The sequence below is a fragment of the Adelges cooleyi genome, unplaced genomic scaffold (genome assembly GCF_023614345.1).
Source record: "Adelges cooleyi isolate 19-005CV unplaced genomic scaffold, UGA_ACOO_1.1 ACOO_flye_CR_arks_rails_tigmint_CR_PRNA_248, whole genome shotgun sequence".
NCBI lineage: Eukaryota > Metazoa > Arthropoda > Insecta > Hemiptera > Adelgidae > Adelges > Adelges cooleyi.
This window is the reverse complement of record NW_026095913.1, coordinates 1376328-1397634: the sequence shown is the minus strand read 5'-3', so window position 1 is coordinate 1397634 and position 21307 is coordinate 1376328. Positions and strand designations below refer to the sequence as shown.

Genomic DNA, 21307 nt, shown 5'->3' with positions numbered 1-21307 from the left:
GCTGATAGTAACATATTCTTGATGGTCTGGGGTTATCGCTGATTTTTATTTTAAAGTATAATAATTAAATTAAATACACCCCCGCATATTAATATAAAAAAAAATCGTCAAAATAAATTTTAGACACTATGCTCTATTGAATTATTGCTTTTGGAACTAAAATAAAGTCACGGTGTACTATTTGTGCTTCGATATGTGCTCAAAAATGAATAGCATAATTTGGTTTCGTTTTCTTATACAACAGAAAAAGTTAATGTTTTACCATCATTATTTTATGGAAATACTGAAGACACATGCTCATACAAATAACATTAATATATTGAGATTAAAGCGCTGTTTCACGTACGTTTTAAGATATACTTTCAAACATTGAAAGTAATTTATTTATGATGAACTAAATGGATTTTCGCGTTTATATTATCATTTATAACAATTACCGGCGGAATTCCAAAGGATAGTGACTAGAGCTTTATGAAAATGCACTCGGCAACCGTTAAATTTATTCTTTATGACACGTGTGTGTTTTATGGGTTTATCTACTTATTTTGTACTCCTTTGTGCACTTCACGATGTTGGCATCATAGTTAAATAGTATCCATTTGAGTATTCAGATTCATAGTAAATGCAAGTGTTTCAAAATTTCGTTTTTTGTTTGATTAACAATGTGCCACTCGGCGCTAATGGGACTATATACATCATCCGATTGTCTGGTGTTCGCAATTTTCCGTGTTGCACTTTGGTCTCACTAATTATTTACACCGACACTCACTTTGCAAACTAGCGCACGTGTAATTATGTGCACTACTTAACCGCCAACGGCTAAATACGGTTAATTAAAGCAACGTAAGCGTCTTATATACACGTCGTGCATAGTGTTATAGTGCAATTATGATATGATAATTAAAACTATTAATACTCGTCTAAAATAATATCACGTACCTTGGAAACCCAATGTTATTAGGTACTCAACGCGGGTTTTAAGTGTTAAACGTTCAAGAGGGCGCTACCCAGCCCATTTCTAAGAAGTAAAGAACTATAGGCAATTTTTCGCAAAATCTTAACTTGGAGTTTCAAATATAGTTGAAGTATAGAGTTTTGGTTTCTGCGCACTACCGTTGTCTCGTGAGACAAGATTACTGCACACAACCGGGTAGACGAGGCTGAAGACACAAAATGTATTACAATATTATATTTATTAGCGGCGACAATTATCTTTTATTATTATTATTGCCGATGTAGAAACAGGGGTGAGTCGGAGATACAGACGATTCGCATCCGCAAACGACGACGCGACGGTAGTTTTATTAAAACGACGTATAATCCAGTTATATTATACTGTTCCAACGGTTTTGTGTTCGCCAAGCATACGGACACACCCACGCACACAAATATATATATTATATATATATTTATACACCGCTCGATCTACAAGCGACTATACCGCAATACCGATGGGAAAACAGTAATTCCACGACAAATGATTCAAGCGAACCAAACGTTTTTAATCCCACCATCCGTTTCGTTTGTCGAAGTCGCCCTTTAATGTATATGGCGGCGAAGAACGACCGGAAAGTCCCGTATATCCGTAGACTACACTTTTTGCAGACTACAAACGTCACAACGATCGACTTGGAGTGGTTAGGATAGGTTAGGTCTGGTCAAAACTACACCTGTCCATCGGTTAAGATATCGGTCTATGTATATCGGATATCATATACCTGTGGTTCTCGGTGAAAGTATTATTATTATTAAGATAATTTTATGTCGCCAATTTTGTATTTGTAGTCTGTATTCAATTATTCGACTATCGATATACGATTATAACAAGTTATGAGGTCAGAAAATTTAAAAAGTTTACTCTTTCCCCTTCAAAGTCGAGAAAAACGCCCAAAAAATTTACATATTTTTTGAGTTTAAAATATTACGGCGTGCTACAACTTTTGTAAAAATAGTCAAATTAGTTTCTAACTTTTATGAAATATTTAAAAAAAAACATTATGCCGTCGATAAACCTTGACAAACCAAAAAATATATAATTTCTCTTTTCCCCAAGAAGGAGTGGAAACTTTTACTTTGTTTTTTTTTTTTGCGTGTAAAGTTTTAAGACTCAAGGTCTGGAAATTAGACTGAAGATAGACTAACGGTGGGGCTATTATGACATAAACGATATTTTTAAATATCTTATTTCAAACCTTTTTTTTAGTAAATTATTATAGAAACAAAGTCTATTAAAATTGTATAAATTATTTTTATAATATTGTTCACTATTTCCTATTGCTGAAATTCGCAACAAAATTTGTTCATATTAAATATGCGTTTTGTATTGTCTTTGTAATTTACAGTCCGGTTTTACTGTTTGTTCTATCAAAATATAGATAATTTTTCCACAAAAAAACCATTTTTAATAAGCATGGAGCTGCCTGGTTATAACACGGAGACCATCATTATTTCAAAATACCGAGAAATGTTTCATTAAAACGATCCAACCCCCTCGAGGTGATCTCTATACCGTTACGTTGGCATAATGAATGCACGCCATGCCGAGCTCTGTGATCTTGTCCATAACGACTGCTTTATCTGCTGGTTTCAAAGCATAACGACTTTCGAGTTACTGCCGGTCCCACCCCCTTCCCAATCCTCGTGAAAGCCGTTAATTCACCGACCGCAAAGTTCGTTTGTCGGTCCATTTTTGCTTTGAAAAGATGACAAGGGCGGGTCAGCCGCTATTGTCGACTGTCAAAAGTGTAATGTAAGATTGTCAGTGTAACCCTAAACCGTACTTCACTGCTGTAGTACCGTCTGCCGACATATTTTAACCCAAATTATATTTTACGGAGACACCGTCTACGTTTTCGAAACGACGATATTTTACTTCACCGACAAAAGTACCTATTATATTTACACTGGCGAAAGAAGGGTTAAATAAGTATAAAATTACCGCCATAATAACAAGGATTTTAAAATTTGTATGGCGTACAAATGGTACAGTAAAAAAGTATAAGCAAAATATTATTTTGTATGAAAATTTAGTTTGCAAAACCGTGATTTCCGTTTGATATAAATTTGACGACTACGTTATTCTTTTATACATATTTACTCATCTCGACAAAACTCGTTATATGTATGGGCTCACTTTAAATTAACTGAAGCATTCTTCATTTCGACACAGCGTTGATTGATTTAAAATTATATGAACATCATAATATTATAATTAAATCGCTTTGCGGTCTAATGGAAATCTACATATCAACCATACCTGCATAACTACATGTAAGGGTAAACCGCAAATATGCGCTTTGACCGGCATTTCTCGTGAAATATAAAAGGATAAACTAGATTATACTTGCATGTATGTTTTGATTTTGCTTTAACAGAGGTCGCCTAATGCACGTGTATGGGTGAGTTTAATCCGAGTTAAAAATACTGATTCGTCAGCGTCGATAAATCGGTATTCGTGCGAAACTGGCATCCGATTTCGTAGGTCGGCGACGGTTGTCGAAATAGTATTTACCCAATACAGAGTGATCCATCTGATGTGAGACACAAAATTATAATCCCCTTTCTCTTATTTTTTTCCATGTTGTGGACACGAGGGGTAGGGCAGGTAGGAAAGCGCAGTCCATTGATAATAGGTCTATGACTATGTTGTCGACAAAATACGGTTGACTACGCGAAACGCGTGCCAAGTGTTGTCTTCCAAGCAAATAGGTTTAAAAACCCCAGAATTTGTTGTTGGGATATTAAAAATCAACCCTCCACAACCGGAGGGTAAGATAATGTTAAGTATATAACATATGTGTCTAAATAGTGTGGTGAGAAAACGTTGGGCGCAGGCAATTTCGGATTGGTGCGAACCGACGACGACAATGGTACATCTTAAGCGCCGCACCACGGCGGTGGTATTCCGATTAAATTAAAACGTATCAAAAAGTGTCGACGATAAATCATGTTTTGTACGCGCATTGTTCCAACTGTCAAAGCGGGAAATACACCATTTCTCACCTCGGCGTCGTTAATTTACTTCTGCCGGCGTTTTCGATAATAAAGCTAACACCTTCGGAAAAAGAAAACCCGCCTATTGTGTATGCGTGCGGTTTATCTCATTTTTTCCACCCCGTCCCCGCGTACCCTCACCCCTTCACGGGGGGGTGGAGCGGGGAACGGAAAATAAAAGATTTCGTATTGACAACACCAAAACGCCGCAAACACTTTCCAGCCGTCCGCGGTGATTTATGGAATTTCAATATGCCCGTGAAATTAATAACTCACAACAAACAACCCTCGCCCGTCGGGTGTATATCAATATATAGGCACCTCGGGCATAAATCTAAAATACAGTTTAATCGGATAGTAAGTATGTAAGTAACACGGGTAAAACATTTTACACGATATCACCGCGGTCACCCCTTTGGGAGGCGAAGGATAATCGTTAACGATCAGACACCGAGTCGTCGATTTCAATGCTAATTGAATGATTGTTTGACTTTCTTGAAAAACAAAATGTTATGTTGATAAATTTAAGAGCTTGTTGTGAATAGGAAAAAACAATAATCTACACGCCAATAGTGAAATGGTAGATATTTGTCTTAAATGTATGAAAATAATATTATACAAGTAAGTCGGATATCATACCCACGCGGTATAATGACTTAAACTTGAAAAAAGTCTGTGCGTTACATACTATAAAAGCTTAATTTTCAATTTTCTCTTTAGAGCTAGAAAGTTGATTCTAAGCTCATTAAAAAAAACTTGTCGAGAAGATGCAAAATATGAATTTAAAAAAATTGTCAATTTTAGCTAAATTTAAATTTAGCCACGCAGATCTTTGAAGCCGATACATGTATTTTATAATTTAGGGTCTAGTTGGAATCACATTGACATGTAGAAGAGCAGTGAAGAGTTTCAGAATTTTATCTGATATAATTCATTCACGACAGAGCTTTAAAGTTGTTCACCAGAAATATATATTTTTTCTCCTAAATATTTCTACTTTTTGTTTTAATCGCTTAATAACATATGAAAACATATATAATAAAATATATGAAACATTTTTACTATTAAAAAAATAAAAACAAGTATTTTAAATCATTTTCCAAAAATTAAAAATTACAAAATTCTACAAGCTGACACTACTGGACTAGGCAATTTTTTTCAATAGTAACTCTATCTAACTAAAGATTAGTTGAGATTTTCACATTTAACAACTATTTCAATTACTGTTAAATACCATCAAATACGCTTTATAATATACTGACTAAATATTAAACATAGTTGAGAAACGACAAATAGTTAGCTGTGTAGAATTCTTAGGAATGCAATGAAATTCTTGCGACCCAGTGGCTTTTTCAAGTAATATGTTGTATTACTAATAAACGTTACGTACAACATTTTGATTGGCAAAGTATAAATGGCTTGAACACAATGAGTACATCAATCCCACCTATTTTGACTGAGCGCCACAAACAATCACCCAATTTTATTGTAAATTTTTAACATTGAAAAAAAGATTACGGTTTACATGATTACATCAATGGTTATTCACGTTTGAGCAATATCGAAAGAGGACAGTGTGTAAAAAAAAAGTGTATGTTTCAAAGAAATGGACCGCATAGAGCAGAGATAAGCCAAGTGAATTTAGCCCTTACCATAACAGTTTTTAAATATCGAAAACAATTAATTTAATAGTACTTTTTAGGTTAATCATGGAAAGTTTTACATAAAATATATGTAACTATAAAGATACAATGCCAGGTTAAGGGTTACTTAAATATTTTCCGGAGCACTATCAACTTTTGAAACTTAAATGGGAAGGTATATTATATTTAACTAACTTTTTTAGTTATTATAATTTACTGAACATTTGTACTCTAGTCTCCTCCACAAGCTCGGGGTTTTGGAGACAAACTTTTTCTTTTATTTATCATAATATATTGTAAATTATGTATATTCTGTTGGAAAAAAAAATAATAAATTATCATCATCATTTTGAATGGTCGATAACCAGTTTTAGATGATTGCTTTTAACTTTTATTAACTTTAAAAGGGATTGTCAAAGTAGTCTCTACTTAGAGTTAAAGTGTCTCCAAAAATAAAAACTACTAGAAAACGAACGTTTTCCGTTAAACCATACACCCTGTTTAAGTGATTCGCGGAACTGTTCCACTACGTTGTCAACCGGTAAGTGTTTTGATCAAGACCAGGATACAATAATATATTACAAGGACTAAGTAAACATCACGGGTAGCGCGAACCTTTCGTTTCGGCGTCACTATATCTTCAGCCTAATTGACGAAGAAGTTTTAGACAAGCGTCTAACCTAATTCCGAAAACTTGCAGTTTGAAAGGCCGAAGGAGGCATACCTTGTCTAAACACTGAACCACAATATCATGGTGTTCGAATTGGCGGCGGTGGAGTCTAAATTATTATTCTCCGAACCTACATGGCCAAATTTATTGACTAAAAGCAAGAATTTAGTAACGTACCGAGTTCGGTTATGTTGACAAAGTAATTACGGCTAAGCAAGTATTACAACGGTATGCCGCATTGACAGCTGTAGCGGTTGATAAAAATGCATCAAGTGTGTGTTTGCTTGATACACTGTCTGTGTTTTTCAAGACAGTCAACGTTGTGTACATGTCAAGAAAAATGTTCAAGCTGTAGTTTTTTTTCTCTACATACTATTGTACGACGGTGATCGTGTATCAATTTTCAAATATTAACTTATAATACCGAAAGAGTACAACAACACCATTGTATAGGTATTACGGGTATTGAATGGGAAAAAAAAAGTTTCACCTTTATTATGAAAAGGTATAAAACCTGAAAGTGAAATTATTTTTCATTAACAAAACGTTTGCGAAATTCAATCATACTAACCCGTTTTAATGCAAAAGAAAATACATAAATACTTAAAAAAAGGTTCTACATTAATTATTTATTATGTCCAACGAAAGTGGTGCATTTTTTAGTAGGACCATTTGCTGTATACGATTTATAGCGCTGCCAATCTAAAAAAAAATTAAATAGTTGTATACGTTTAAACATCAAAAAATCAATAAAAAATGCAATTTTTTTTAAACTATTTAGTATTGTTCGTTTTAATGGAATAAATAAACGGGTTATTTTACCAGACCAAGTACATGAACACTTAGCAAATACTGATTCGGTTTGTATAGGCGATCAAACTGTTTACATCGAAAATCGCTTCGATAACATTTTTTTTCCCTCTTAAGGTCGATGAAATGAAATGAATCAAAGTTTCCTACCGTTGAAGTCTACAGTTGCCGTTCCCACTAAACAACAGCCACCTTAAACTGCTCGACCGGTAAAAGAATACTTGTGTATTTTATTTGAGATATCCGTCAAAAAAATGTTTGGTTCCAAAATTACAACTTATTCTGAAATACCATCTGGTGCATAGGTATCCCTTAAATTGACAACGGCTATTTTTTAAATATTAAAATTAATTAAAATAATAATGCATTTTAGATTGGTCATGGAAAGTTATACATACACATACTATGTATCTTTGAAGATACAATGCCAAGTTAAAGGGTATATCGAAAAAAGCCACAACACTGTACAACAAGCCCGATAGTAATAGTTATAATTGGTCTCACTTCCAGATAACGCACTCAGAAGACTCAAAAGAAAATCGCCTAGAGACCTTTTACAAAAATTTATATATATATATATATAAAAACAATTATTAATTTCTTAGTCGGGTGGTACTGCTGAGTGTCTGATAATAGAACACCGTCATGTTACTCTTTATCATCATGTTCACTACATGTACAATTTGTGTGGATTTTAAACACATTTTTGATAAAAAAAAATAATATACAGTTTAGTTACGTTCCAAATGTGTAATGGATGTGTAAACACACAGTCTGTTCATCATCGAGGTCGGTTTTATGTTCTATAGTAAAACGTGAAAATAAGCGGATAATATAATATTATTATTAATTGGCGAGCAAAGTATTTTAATAAAGGTGTTTCTCGAAACACACGTGCACCATAACTTTTATTACCAAAAGAGGCGGAGATTGTTATTTTATTTTTTTGCGAAACACAATATTTCAAACTTTTAAAACCGCAATACTTATATATATATATACATATAATATTATATTACAGTTTTTTTTAATTTTTTTGTAAACATTCGTTTTACGACTTTTCGAGCAACTTGTAATTTTATCAACTAAGTTTATGTAAAAATTAAATCAAAAGATTATTCATGTTTACCATAAAATATAGTTTGATGGCTCAGCTAAAAAACGTTATGAAACTATGTAAAGTATGAGCTAAAACTTTGAGGGGAAAAAAATAAAACGCAAGAAGATTACAGACGTGTATTTTTTTTTTTTTGCACCAAAAATTCCAAAACTCAAGACAAACGTGGTTCCTTTTATTTGAAGTCGAAAAGGATAGTGAAGAAGTATAAACGAGCAAATTTGGTCTAATACTTAGACCTCCCGAAAACGCATGGTAAACGACCTCAGTGCCTCAGGCCCTTGGTCTATAATAAATTCTAAAACACGTTTTTTTTTTACACGAAACCATCAATATGTCTGTGAAAAATAAATGTAAACCTGAGTGGTTGTGTTGGACGGTGGTGGTGGATGAGGGTAAAAAGGATAAAAGGTCGAAAACTTCATAACCCGTTATTCGTTTTGACCTCTCGTGTGTACACTTGTTAAGGATACACACGCATGACGTTTCGGCGGTATTGAATGATTGTATTGTATTTTTATTTACTATAATATATCGGTCGGCCTCGAATCTACAACCCATCGGCCATTGTCACGGCGATTCGAAAAAAAAAAAAAAAAATGGCATACACTCTCGCGTTTCCTCGGTCGATTTATCCGCCGACAACCGCGTTTCTGCTGGTACAAATGATTTGCGTTCAAGGGGCAAACGGGAAGAAGACTTCGGAAGACCGGTGGTAGGGGCGGGGCAGGGGAGGTGACCGGGACGTGCACGTTTCTTATTCAAAAAGGTTATTTCGCCGGTTGTGCGCGCCAAAAGCGCATTAGCCTTCATACATCATCTCCGTCGACTCTTCTAGATTACACACACACACACACACACATACTGACAAACACATAAAAGAGCGTTTTCCATTTTACTCGCACTGTCCTGTCCGCGTGCGAGAAGCGTTTCCACCGCCGCGGGAGCCGGGCAGCAGCAGCAGCAGCTGCCGCTATACGGACGAAGGTTTTCGGCGTTAAACGTGCACCGAGGCCGCAATACACACGAGTAGTGTGAAAGGCGAGGGCGCGGACGCTAATGAACTCTCCGTGCGCCATTAGCAACCGCCGCCTCCGCCGCCGACCCCGTAGGACCCATTCGTTAAATTTTTCCTATTTTTTCCGCCTCTTATCTGCACTCGCTTTTCGCCCCCCCCCCACTCCCCCGCCACCGTGCCGTTCCTTCGCCTAACCTTACCTTTCCAACCATCCCCGCCACTCCCCATTTCCCGCACTATCGGTCCCGAGAGTTCCCGTCCCGTGCCGTGTAAGAGGCGGCATCTTTATGATAAAGAATTACCACGGATCTCTTGCACACTCACATACAATAGCTTGCGTTGTATACCGCCGCCCAGCCCTTTGACCGGGGGGCCGGTCGTGTCCACCTCCTTTTTTCCCGGATAAATTATTACCCCGGGGAAACTGCGGCCAGACGGAAACGGGATGTTTATTTTGGTGAACGGTGTTAAACGTTTGTCGGTGTCGAATCAAATTTCCACTGCCTTCACTCGGTCCTGGGATCGGCGCTGGGAATTGAACGGTTTTTTATTGCCACCGTACTGACACGCACGGCACCTTTAAAACAACCCTCGCTACACGACTTTCGCCCATTCGTCCTCCGCCATTCTCAAATCAAAAATATTTATTCGATTACGTTCAACAATATAAACACCCTGACGTTTATTTTCGGTTTATCCGACTGGAAGCCAAGCGTGAAAACTCTTATTTATTTATTTTTTTCTACAGCGAAATGTTTTTTACGATAAGCGGTTTTCCTGTGGAGTTAAAGCATTTTATTCTGTACTAGCATTACTCACTTTGAACAAAAATGCAAAACAGCCCTACGTCTGATTGTATTCGGAAAAAGCCGAAGATCAATGTAATGTTTTTATTTATTTCTTCAACAAAAGAAAACTCTAAAACGTTTAAAAGCGATTCCACGCCGAAGTAACGAGTAAAATAACGCTGCGTGTGAATTGCAAATCATATATATCGTTTTAATCCGTTCAATGACTTGTTTAGCAAATTGCGAGTGTTATATAAGTATTTCTACGCAGGTCGTAATGGATGATGAAAAATGTTATGAACAGATCAAAGTACACCGAACGACGTAGAAAACAAGAAACGTTTAAAAGTAAATCGAAAATTGTACAAATAATAGGCGAAGCTAGAGAAGATGTAGAAAAAAAATGGAAATGGAAAATATTCCTCTTGATCATGTTCATAACTATTCGATTCTAAGACATAACACATAAAAGCAACTATAAAAATTAAAAATGTACTCAGTTTTGATACATCCGAGTCCTAACTGAAGTGTTTTTAGTTCTTGCAGTATTAAGCAAACGCTTTCGGTTTACTTTCGGTGCTTACGGTACCAAAAACTGGTATTTCAACTGTAGTGTATATTAAGTCGTCGAACGCAAACATGTATATCTATAGATACCTACACAGAAATACACAGAAGTTTCCAAACTATTCGCAATGAGAATGTAATTTTGTCGTTGATAAATGTACAACCGCTTTATATAGTATACCTAGCTGTTAAAATAGATCTATTTTAGATTGTTCTCAAAGCCACACAATCTTCTCGACCTAAATATATATATAGAATTAGAAAAGGATACTATTTTAAATCATCGACATAGTGGCAGTAGTAGGTATTTTCAGGGTGTATTAACAAGAAAACGGGCGCGCGTTGAGTTTCAAAAGATAAATGTATGATTTATACGATTTCCACGTACACATCTCAGTATCTAATACAATAGCAGTATGACATGTTTATAGCGTCGATAAGACACCCCCAAACGTACGTATATATTGTAAGCCACTTATATCTGAAAACGGCTTCGAATTCGGTTCAGTAAATTTTGCGACTATCTAATAAAAAACGTTCAAATAAAATGAAGAAAAAAAAGGAAGACGTTTACGATAACGGTAATTTTCCAAGAATCCTTGCAATTCAATCAACTTGTAACTCGCATTACTATTATTTGGTTTTTAATATTGTTTTTTTATTTTTTTTATTTCGTTGAAACATCATTAAATTGTACACAGGCATATTTTTCATTGTGTGTCTTTGACGTTTTATCATCAAACAGCTAACCCATTTACCCATATGATTACACGGCTCAAATAATTACATTTTGATCTCTATTTGATAATAACATCATGAACAGTTTAGGGTGAGGCCGAACAAGTAATAAATCCATTTACACGTTGTTCTACCTGCCATAACAATATTCGCTCCAATTAAAATTATCATAGCAACTTCCCCGGATCAAAGTATCGTTAACGACAATGACAGCTGAATGGAGATAATGTAATTTGGATATTCGGGCTTAGTGTTTTGGTATCCGCTTGGAAAAACCACGATGAGGAAATGTTGTTTTATTGATATTTTGTTTTGTTCATGAAACGAATGAGAGCATAAACACCGTGGCCTTTTAAATAGTATTTTTTATTGTTGTAGCCATCGAGTAGGTTAGGTAAGAAGTAAAAATGATTACTTAGCAGAACCCGATTTATAATACTGTATAGGAAAACCGATTGGTGGAAAAACGTTGACTCGAATGATCTGTTATTGTTAACTTGTAACCGAATTGTTTAAACGGCATGTTACTTTCCGTTCAGTGTCGAATGGCAAACATATTAACATGCGTTCCGTTGTATCCGTTTCGATATGGGCGCGGTTATTAATTGTTCGATTAATGGCGAATCCAATTTACGGTCATATCAGAAGATGTTCATATTCCAATAATTGACTCGCGATTACAGTGCGCGCGGTGCACAAAAAAGGTCAGGCCTTCCAGTTTACTTAACCGTTTTTTCCGCTCTGCCGGGCGTTTCCGTGCGTCGTGGGCACATCAGACACCGCCGTGAAATGTACACTCTGTGTGAGTGTTTCGAAGAAAAACGAATTAAACTTAACACGGTCGTGGGTTGTTTTGTAAACCGTGTACGGCTTTGTTTGTCCTGCGGCTTTAAAACCCTGTTGAAAAATCTAAAAGGCCCCGCTCATAATATTATACCTTCCGGGTATTGCCACCGTGAAACGCTTTCATAATTGCGCCCTCAGCTCGGCGTAACGAAATTAGACCATTCGCAGTCGGTCGCTTGGACATGATGATACTGTTTTCATTTTGTAAATCGAATCGCAGAAGTAGAGCTGATAGTAAGATGGCCGGTCGTCACACTCGACTAGCACCGGATATCCGTAAAAAGGTAACTCACACAGAATCAATCATGTCCCTCGTCAACGTCACAGCTGTCGAGTTTCCGGGCATGCGCGCTACCTTTTTGTGGACATTGTAGAGGTTTTTTTTTTGTTGCGAAAAGTCTGGCAAAGATCAATGGTCAGACGAATGCATCAATAAAATGCGTAGCAACCCCGTACCAAAACCTGAGCCCTATAGCTGTTAGTCTGCAGCCAATTTCAACTATTTCATAAAATAATGTCTTAAATGCTTGTATTACAAATAACAGCTGACAAAACGTATCCCCGCTACAACAGCAGCTCATATCTAAGTTTATTCCTTCGAATATAAGTGTTTTCAAATAAAAACAACATCTATCTACATATTTTTGTTTCATAGCTAGCGGTTAAAACAATAACTATTACACAATAACACAATATTTGGTATTAAGTAGATGGTAAGTTTACTAGAAGTAAATGTCTAACCGATGTCTAGTGTAACACATCTCAATTTTCGTTATAGATCAACAAAATAGTCTACCACCACAGTGTGTGTGTATGTATAGATGTTGGAGGTCTTATAAAAATGTGTCGTAGCTCCATTTCTCTGTTACTGGACAGTGATTGGGTTGTTCACAGTACGAGAAACTACTACGAAACGCACTTAAATTTATTTGCGTTCATATTAAATCTGCCGGGCCGGGGTGAAGGATAAGGATTGCGGAAAATGTGCCACATAAAATCTGCGAAATTTTAAGGGTTAGGTGGAATGATAAATCATGTACACTGGCAACGGCACGAAAATAGTCGAAAAGTGTATCTTTCACAGAAAATATAAGTGTCGCCAAGTGTAAATAAATACCAATGCATCGTAAGTGTGAATGTTAGTTGTGGACATTTTCGAGGATCGAAAAAATCAATAAATAACAACCAGGTTAGTTCTCTTAAAAATAAACTACCAACTATCGAATATCATCAGCATAGTGTTTACTGCAAAAATATAGGGTGATTCATCTAATGTAAGTCACTAATTTTCTCGGAAAATATTATCAACATTTTGAAAATGGTTTTTTTTGTTATACTTTATTTTTCAATACTTAAACAATTTTTACCTTCATCTCTTAAACGTAAAAGAAGTATGGACCTCGTTTTTCCAAATGGGAACATTTGTTTTTAATTCTGTGAATATGTAGACAAAAAAATTGAAAAATTGTTAGGATTTTTATTTTCATCAATCTCTTCGTTTTATAAAACGAATATGTAGCTAAATACTAGTAGTATAACTAGTGAATACATTATGAGGCAATGTAACACAACATTCTTATTATAAATTTGAGTCTTCTTATCTATCGTATAGGAAAAAAATTATTTTCAAAATAATCGTATTTTCTTAGAAAATGAGTGTCTTACACCAGATGGATCATCCTGTATACAACACTACGACTTTAGCCTTAAGGGACGTGTTCACGTGTTTGATCTGACGGATTTAGTTTCGTCAAGTGTCAACTGCAGGGCTTAAAACCATTCCAGTTGGCTAAATTAAACCATTCTACCAAGCCACCAAAACATATGGGCGGGCACATAATCTAAAAAGGCGCGGGACCAAGACGGGAAAACTAAGTTATTTAAAACGAACATTAAATCTTGAACTTCAAAAAAAAAAAAAAATTAAAGACGCCAAATATTTTCAGTTGTACTAAATCGATTAAAATACTTGAGCACAACAACATGTGCACACGAATTAACTGATAGGCAGAACGTGTAAACAAACGTTTTACCATAAAATAACATTAATTTAAAAACAAATATTTACCATGAACGGCCCAAAAGTTATATTGTTGAATTAAAATGAAATTATGCGAATCGTATCTCGTGTTTGTGATTTGGACTTCTATTTCGGCTTATTGACCGTTAGCTATTACTCGTAATTGTACTGATTTTTTAGAATTAGTTAAACAGTTTACGGATAGAGACATTGGAATGTTTTGAACATTTGTGTACTTATTTTTGGGAATGCATTGAGAAAAATTAAAAAAAAACGGTTATATTTTTCACTATCCCTACTCTCTTTCCCAACGACCCCCTCCGTGAGGTAAATGAATGGTTTGACAAAATAAAAATAAATAAATTCCCAAGCTAGTAAACAACAGTACAAGTATTACAAGATGTGAATAAACGTAAAACGGACAGGTACTGAATTATTTCTTTGAAACTAGTTTAATTATTTTATGAACTTAATATCGCTAAATAATTATCGACAAACTAACAAAATAAACATTTTCACCTTTTGTGTTTGCTCGAAAGTACAACACGAAACTTTTGCGTTGATGTTTCCGAACTGTAGCTTTCTATACAAATACCAGCACCGTTGACGGCTAATAATTATAAGAAAACATAATACCCAACGGCCTATCGATACGGTGAATGAAGAAAAAAACTTTATGAACCATAAACATTACTTCAAGTTTATGCGACTGTAAAGAAACGCCGTGCAATAACATTTCGGCGTTAAGATGCTCATCCGCGCTTTCCTGCCAATTAAACTTTTAAACGTTTAAACCGGGAAAAGTAATAATAATCGTTCCAAACTAACTGTCGGCCCAAGTATAAATACTCTTGTAATTGCGGGCAACACGATTCTTGGAATAAAAAAACACTTGCCAATTTTTGAGGTCAGCGTGTGGACTTTCTTGATTTTTAATTTTTGCAATTAGTTAAAAATAATTATGGAAATGTAATTGTATGATGTACAATATTAAAACGCCGTAGTCAATTAACTTTATCGGATAAACTCTTTAATGCACTTCTAATAAAATCATAAACAACAAAATCCGTCCATCGGTTTCAAAGATCTGCGTAGCTAAAAACATATAATTTATCTAAAATTGACAATTATTAACTTAAATAATTTATTTAACATTTTTGTAAATTCAAATTTCGTGTCTCTTCGACAAATCGAGAACTAACGAGACGAGACGAGCTTAGAATCTACTTTCTGTCTCTTAAAGTTTAAAATAAAATTGAAAAGTAAGGGTTCATAAGATGTAACATACAGACTTGTAATATTAGATTAAAAATAAGTCATTGACATAATAATATGATGATAGCCAGTTAAATTCATTTGTTAAGTAATTTTATGCGTTTGAGTGTCGTTGTTTGTTATTCGAATACGGTCCGACAATATTTTTGACAATCAGTCTGCTACATTAATTATTAAACACTCCAAAAGATTCGACAGACTTCTTGTCAAGAAGTCGGTTTGCGGGCATTTGAAACTACTCAAATGTCCATAAGATCCTATTGAAACGCACCGAGTTTTGTCAGAAACAAAGGTCTGCTGTTTTGCATTATTCCATTAACCATCTGTTTGAATTGGATGTAAACGGATTAATTATCAGCGAAGGGATCTCCGAAAATTATGATAGTTAGTTGAAATTGTATTTGCGCGGCTGCTATCTCCACAACGTTTGCCGGGTTCGAACTAATTGAGTTTTGTTAACACAGTGATGAATCTGAATAATTGGACGTTTACCTACCATAATATAATTTACCACAACAACAATCGATAAAGCGTTATTTTATTTTTCAGTTTGCCCAAGTGGTACAATGATTGATATTTGTCACGTTTCAAAACCGAAGAGAAGACGGGCTACGTTACCGGCCCGGTGTTGTTTAACTCCATAAAAATTGCCACATTAAATTTACCACATGATTTTTTTTTTTTTACTTTGTAAACGAACCGTGGCGGATGACAAAATAATTAAAAAAAAAAAACAAACGCATAATTTCAAGCACTTAAAACCGTTCTCGGGTGTCGTTAAGCGGAAACCCAGAAGCCAAAAGTATTTCGTTACCGTCGTCAATTAAAAAAAAAAGGTACGACCGGTCTCAAATTCCAAGTGCGAAAAAAAAAAGTAACGCGGGCATTAAGTTAAAACTTAAAACCGGTGTAATGTACACAAACAACGCAGTTGAGAAAATAATTAAGACATTCGGATGAGACGCGAACGGACCGAATACCGGGAAAACGCTTTTGAATTTTATCCTCTTGTTCTTTTATTTTTTTTAACCGCTTGTGACTTTTGGTCGTTTCGGCCAACGTCAACGGCTTACCTCGTTCGTGCCTCGTTAAAATTAGTTTCTGCGGCCCGCCAACGAGGTACTCTTCGATTATTGGATACACAATTTTTTTATTGGCCGCTTAAAAAGGCACCACGACTACAGCACTATCGATGACATCCTAAATAATAATATGCCCCATTGCGTTAAACCGAATAGTAAACACTGTGTGCTACTTACGTGCGACTCGAACGGTCCAATTCCGGTTCCGTCTTGTACGGCTTGTTATATGTATATATATATATATATTTATACTACATATATAAGTAGTACCAAAAACAAAAAAAAAAACAGAAATGAACGCACGAACGAACGGACCGGAAAGGGTTTTTGTCTTCGAGCCGGGCGCGAAAAAAAAAACGGTTTGCCGGACGTGCCGAATTTGGATTTTGGGTAAAATATAAAAGAAAGAAAAAATATCCAAAAAAATAAACAATAATTTAGAGGAGACGAACCGATACCGAAGTTCTAACCGACCCGAAAGCGATGACGGCGGTGGCGACGGCGGACTGTGCGGGGCGAACGCGAGCGGCGACTAAACGGTACGGGAAATCCTTTTGGAAAAGCGCTCGGTGGCGCGACGCCGCCTGCTGGTGAAACGCACTGGCAGTCGCCTCCGTCTTGGCCGTACCAGGGGCTTTTCCCTCATCCTTGACCTTACCATCCTGATCCTTATATGTATATATATAAATATAATGTATATACAAGTGTACACACACACATGGCCAAAACCATCCGTCACATTTGTTCTGTTTTCACCGTGCACGTCCGCAGTTCTAAAACACTACAACATGTACACTGTCCGGGCCACGGCGTGTGTGCTATGCCATTGTTTTGTTTTTGTGTATACCGTTTGTACCGTGAAACTCATTAATTTACAAAAAAAAAACAATAGTCTCAGTTTACAGATACGATATAAGAGCGCCGCGTTGTCCGCGGAGGCTGACGGCAAAAGAAACTCCGCTCTGAGACACTTACTAATCTTACCAATATTATATGGTCTTAAATATTATGGTCGTCTAGTCGATATTATCTATAGAGCTGGGTTCGACGAACCGGTTTCTCTATCTCGGCTAGGACGGTGTTTGGACGCATACCTAAAGCTTTTCCGTTGCTTTTCTCTTTGTAAATCACATTAACAATATTGTAGAACTATAGCTCTGCAGAGTGGATTTAATGCAATTGTCCCCTAGTCAACTCCGTTGCGCTGCAGTTCGTACATGTATAACTTATGCGTACTCGATTAACGGCTCAGTACGAGTTGGTTGCAAAATATATTCTTTTTAGTATTTACCTTCGACTACCACCAGCTATATGCTAGAAAATTGGATATATTACCGACGTTGTTCCGTCGAATCAACTGGTGTTTTTTCGAAACCGGATGTATTTTTTTTTTTGCCTTTTCACAAAAAAACACACTTCCAAGCCCATCGCGCTTTGACAGCCATCCAACGGGTGCGCAAGAAACAAATAATTTTATACTCCCAATTCGCAGACCGCTCGTTTTGTAATCCGTTGGCGCGGTGCCCGACTCTTGTCAATGCATTTGGCCTGTAGATATATGTTGTGTTTCACTGTTACACTGTCGAGTTGATTTCGACAGTGAACTCACTTCCTCCCCCAAATCCCTCAAATACCTCGTTCGCTACACGATTATATTGCGATCCGCCAAAGCGTGAGAGAGTTTGCAAAAACATTATTCACTGCTCGGTTAGTATTAGACGAGTCGACCGTAACCTCCTTTTTGCTTGTCATGCGAAAATAAAACACTTCAGCCGCTACGTTTATTTATTTAAGTTTTCACGTGGCGATTATCACGGACAGCGTTGAACGAATACAGGATCGAAAATATAAAAAAATATAACCAAACTATATGCTGGTCGTCAAATGCATCAGTTCACTTGAAATGCAAATAAAAATGTTTAATATATTTATTAAAAGAAATGTGACAACTTAAGTTCAATATTAGGTAAGGTAAAATGCGGTAACTGCAATTAAATAGTGCGGCTGAACTATTTAGCATAATAAAATTCATAAAAAAAATATGTACATTTAACTTTAGACGCTTTACATCAGACGAATAAAACCGTTAAAATAAAATGTACCTAATTATTTTTAATTTTGGCGTTAAAAAATTTAGTAGTCCCGACTGTCAAAGGTCGTAGTTACTCCATTTTTGTCCTATAAAAATGCTAAGACAATTTGAGAAAATATTATGCTAAAATTTAAAGAAAATCGAAATCGTATGAAATTGCAAATTATCTGCAACCGAAAATCAATTCACAAGAAAATTTAAGAGACGATTTTGGATAGAAAAAGTTGTTGAATTGGCTTTGGGGTTCATACTTTTAGAGGTATATTTTATCTTATAATGGACACATACATACGGGGTCGCCTCATCAAAACCGACCATCTGATATGGGTAGGGGAATAGAGTGAGTAAGGGGAGGAGATGGGTTAGTGTATATTGTATAGAACTAAAGATGCCATGAACTAAAGATACCTATTCATAATTCAACGTAATTCCTTCAATAGAAAGATGGTATTTGACACGAATATGTCTTAGGGTCTGTAAAAAATTAAGGTGGCACTTTTGTGACATAGAGCAGGGTAAAGCGTAAGTAACGTGAAGGTAAAATCGAAGAAAAGGTTAGTAGAAGGTGAAAACAGAAAAATGAAAGCTTTGGTAAGGAGAAGGTTAGTGTAGGGCCTAAGGCGCCATATGACATATCCAGGATCCAAGGTCTGTCATTCGAGGGAAAACTTTGTGATAGAGTAGAGTGGAATTTAGTTTTGTTTTTTAACTTAAGCGGGTATTTCAACTTGTACAATTGTATGTCAGATGTATTTACTTATTATTTAGTCATTTAGATCTGAGGACACAAAGTATATTGTAGAAAATCCAGTTATGTCGTCATGATCTCGTTTTTTAGCTTTTAGACACTAAGAATTTGTACATTTTGTTGATAAGTTTTTTTTTTGTTAATACATGAAACATAATACCTTAGAAATATTGAAAAATAAAACAATTATTGTTTTCGACGAACAATCGCCAGTGTTTTCGTTATTAATTTCGTCAAATTAGACAGATGTTATATAATGTTAATTTAACCATTAGAGAAGTTTCGGATGTATAATATGATATATAATATATTATGGTTGAAATAGAGCAACTACCATTTTCATTGCTTCGGAATAGAACTTTACACAAAGTTGAATCAGCCGGGCGAGCAGGTGAAATAATTGCTTAATAGTTGGACTTTAGTTTCGCCGACTGTCGGCAAGAACGGGATAAAGTTGTAAAGTGTTTTATTGGATGCTCAATACAGACCGCTAGTTGAACAGGGAAATTTCCAAGGAGTTTTATTTAATTATAATTATTACTTTCTTCCATTTAGGTTTACGTTTGTTCGGCAAATGTGTTTTTTGTTATAGCTATAGATACTAGTTGCTCCTAGTGTTGACTATTATTGTCTGTAAGCGCTAACGTGGCTCATAAAACTAAAAGTTGTGTTTTATGTTTAACAAATGTCCTAAAAAGTAATATCCGTAATTAGGCGTAAACAAATGTTTTAAAAACAAGAACCGTTGTAAAACTGATACAGGTTGATAATATTTTATGGTGAATCACTCAGTCTCATAGGTTTTAACAATAAATTTAAGTTTTTAATTTTTATTTTGTCAACAAAATAAAAAAGTTTAACTGAATACATAACGGCAAAAGAAGAGAAAAGACAGCTACTACCAGACTAAAAATAGGACACACCCACCTTACCCATTTATACCTCATTAGCAATGATTCTAGACCACTGACCAGTATTTGATACATGTCAAATAAACCTAACAATCGTTTTAGACTAGGTCTTTTTAATTTATAGTATGTAGTATAACTTACGTTATGAATTTCTCTACCACCATATTCGTTAACAAATTTATAAGTTTTACTATTACATCAGCATACACACGTGCTAGCAACTGAATGGTCATGTAATATTTCGCTTTAAAATTTTCAGCGTTGACTTCAACATTTTAGAGTATTCGACATTCAGATCAAAATCATTAGAAATATCCTTTCCAGAAATAAATTCAGTTCCGTACTTCGCTTTAACGTTAATGATCCGTCTCCATCCTGGTCTGCTCAATAAGGCATTTAATATGTCGACACGTTTCTGGTTTTCAACAATACTAGAAGCAAACGGGATTTTACTATTTATTCCTAAGATAAGCAATAAACATATAAAACATACATTGCAAGACATTTTCTTTAATTAAAAACGTACACAGTATATAATATTAATTTGTGAGTTTTACGTGAAAATCGTGCTGTAAAAAAACTAACGCAATTATTAAAGACGATTTCCGATTTACTCTTAAACGTTTTACAATACTAGACTGCTGTTTATAAAAATGTGTTGACTACAAAATTAGATACGTTTTGAAAATAAAATGAGCATAGCGTTTTGAACATTAACACACCTTTATTTTTTAATAATAAACGGTATAAATGAATTACATTTTAAACATGTTTTGTATTTTCGTTAACACAGTATTCCCAATTGATTACCATATACTTCAAATAAAAAATGTATCATTCCTAAAAAAAAATATATTGTTAAAAGTTTTTCTCTATAATAAAATAAAATTGTTATTGTACACAATCGATAATTCTATTGATGGACATCATATTATTCATTAGACATCATTTTACGTGGAATGCATTACATAAATACAATAATTGAACAG

The 21307-nt window shown here is 35.3% G+C and overlaps 1 protein-coding gene across 1 annotated transcript in view; it reads right to left on the bottom strand.

The window, feature by feature from the left end:
- The window catches only part of LOC126837315 (lachesin-like), a 153565-nt gene extending 136482 nt beyond the window's left edge, over positions 1-17083 (bottom strand). The window contains exon 1 of the mRNA XM_050571173.1: positions 16745-17083. The gene's annotated coding sequence lies outside the window, so the exon portion shown is untranslated. The remainder of the gene's footprint in view (positions 1-16744) is intronic.
- Positions 17084-21307: the final 4224 nt, after the last annotated feature.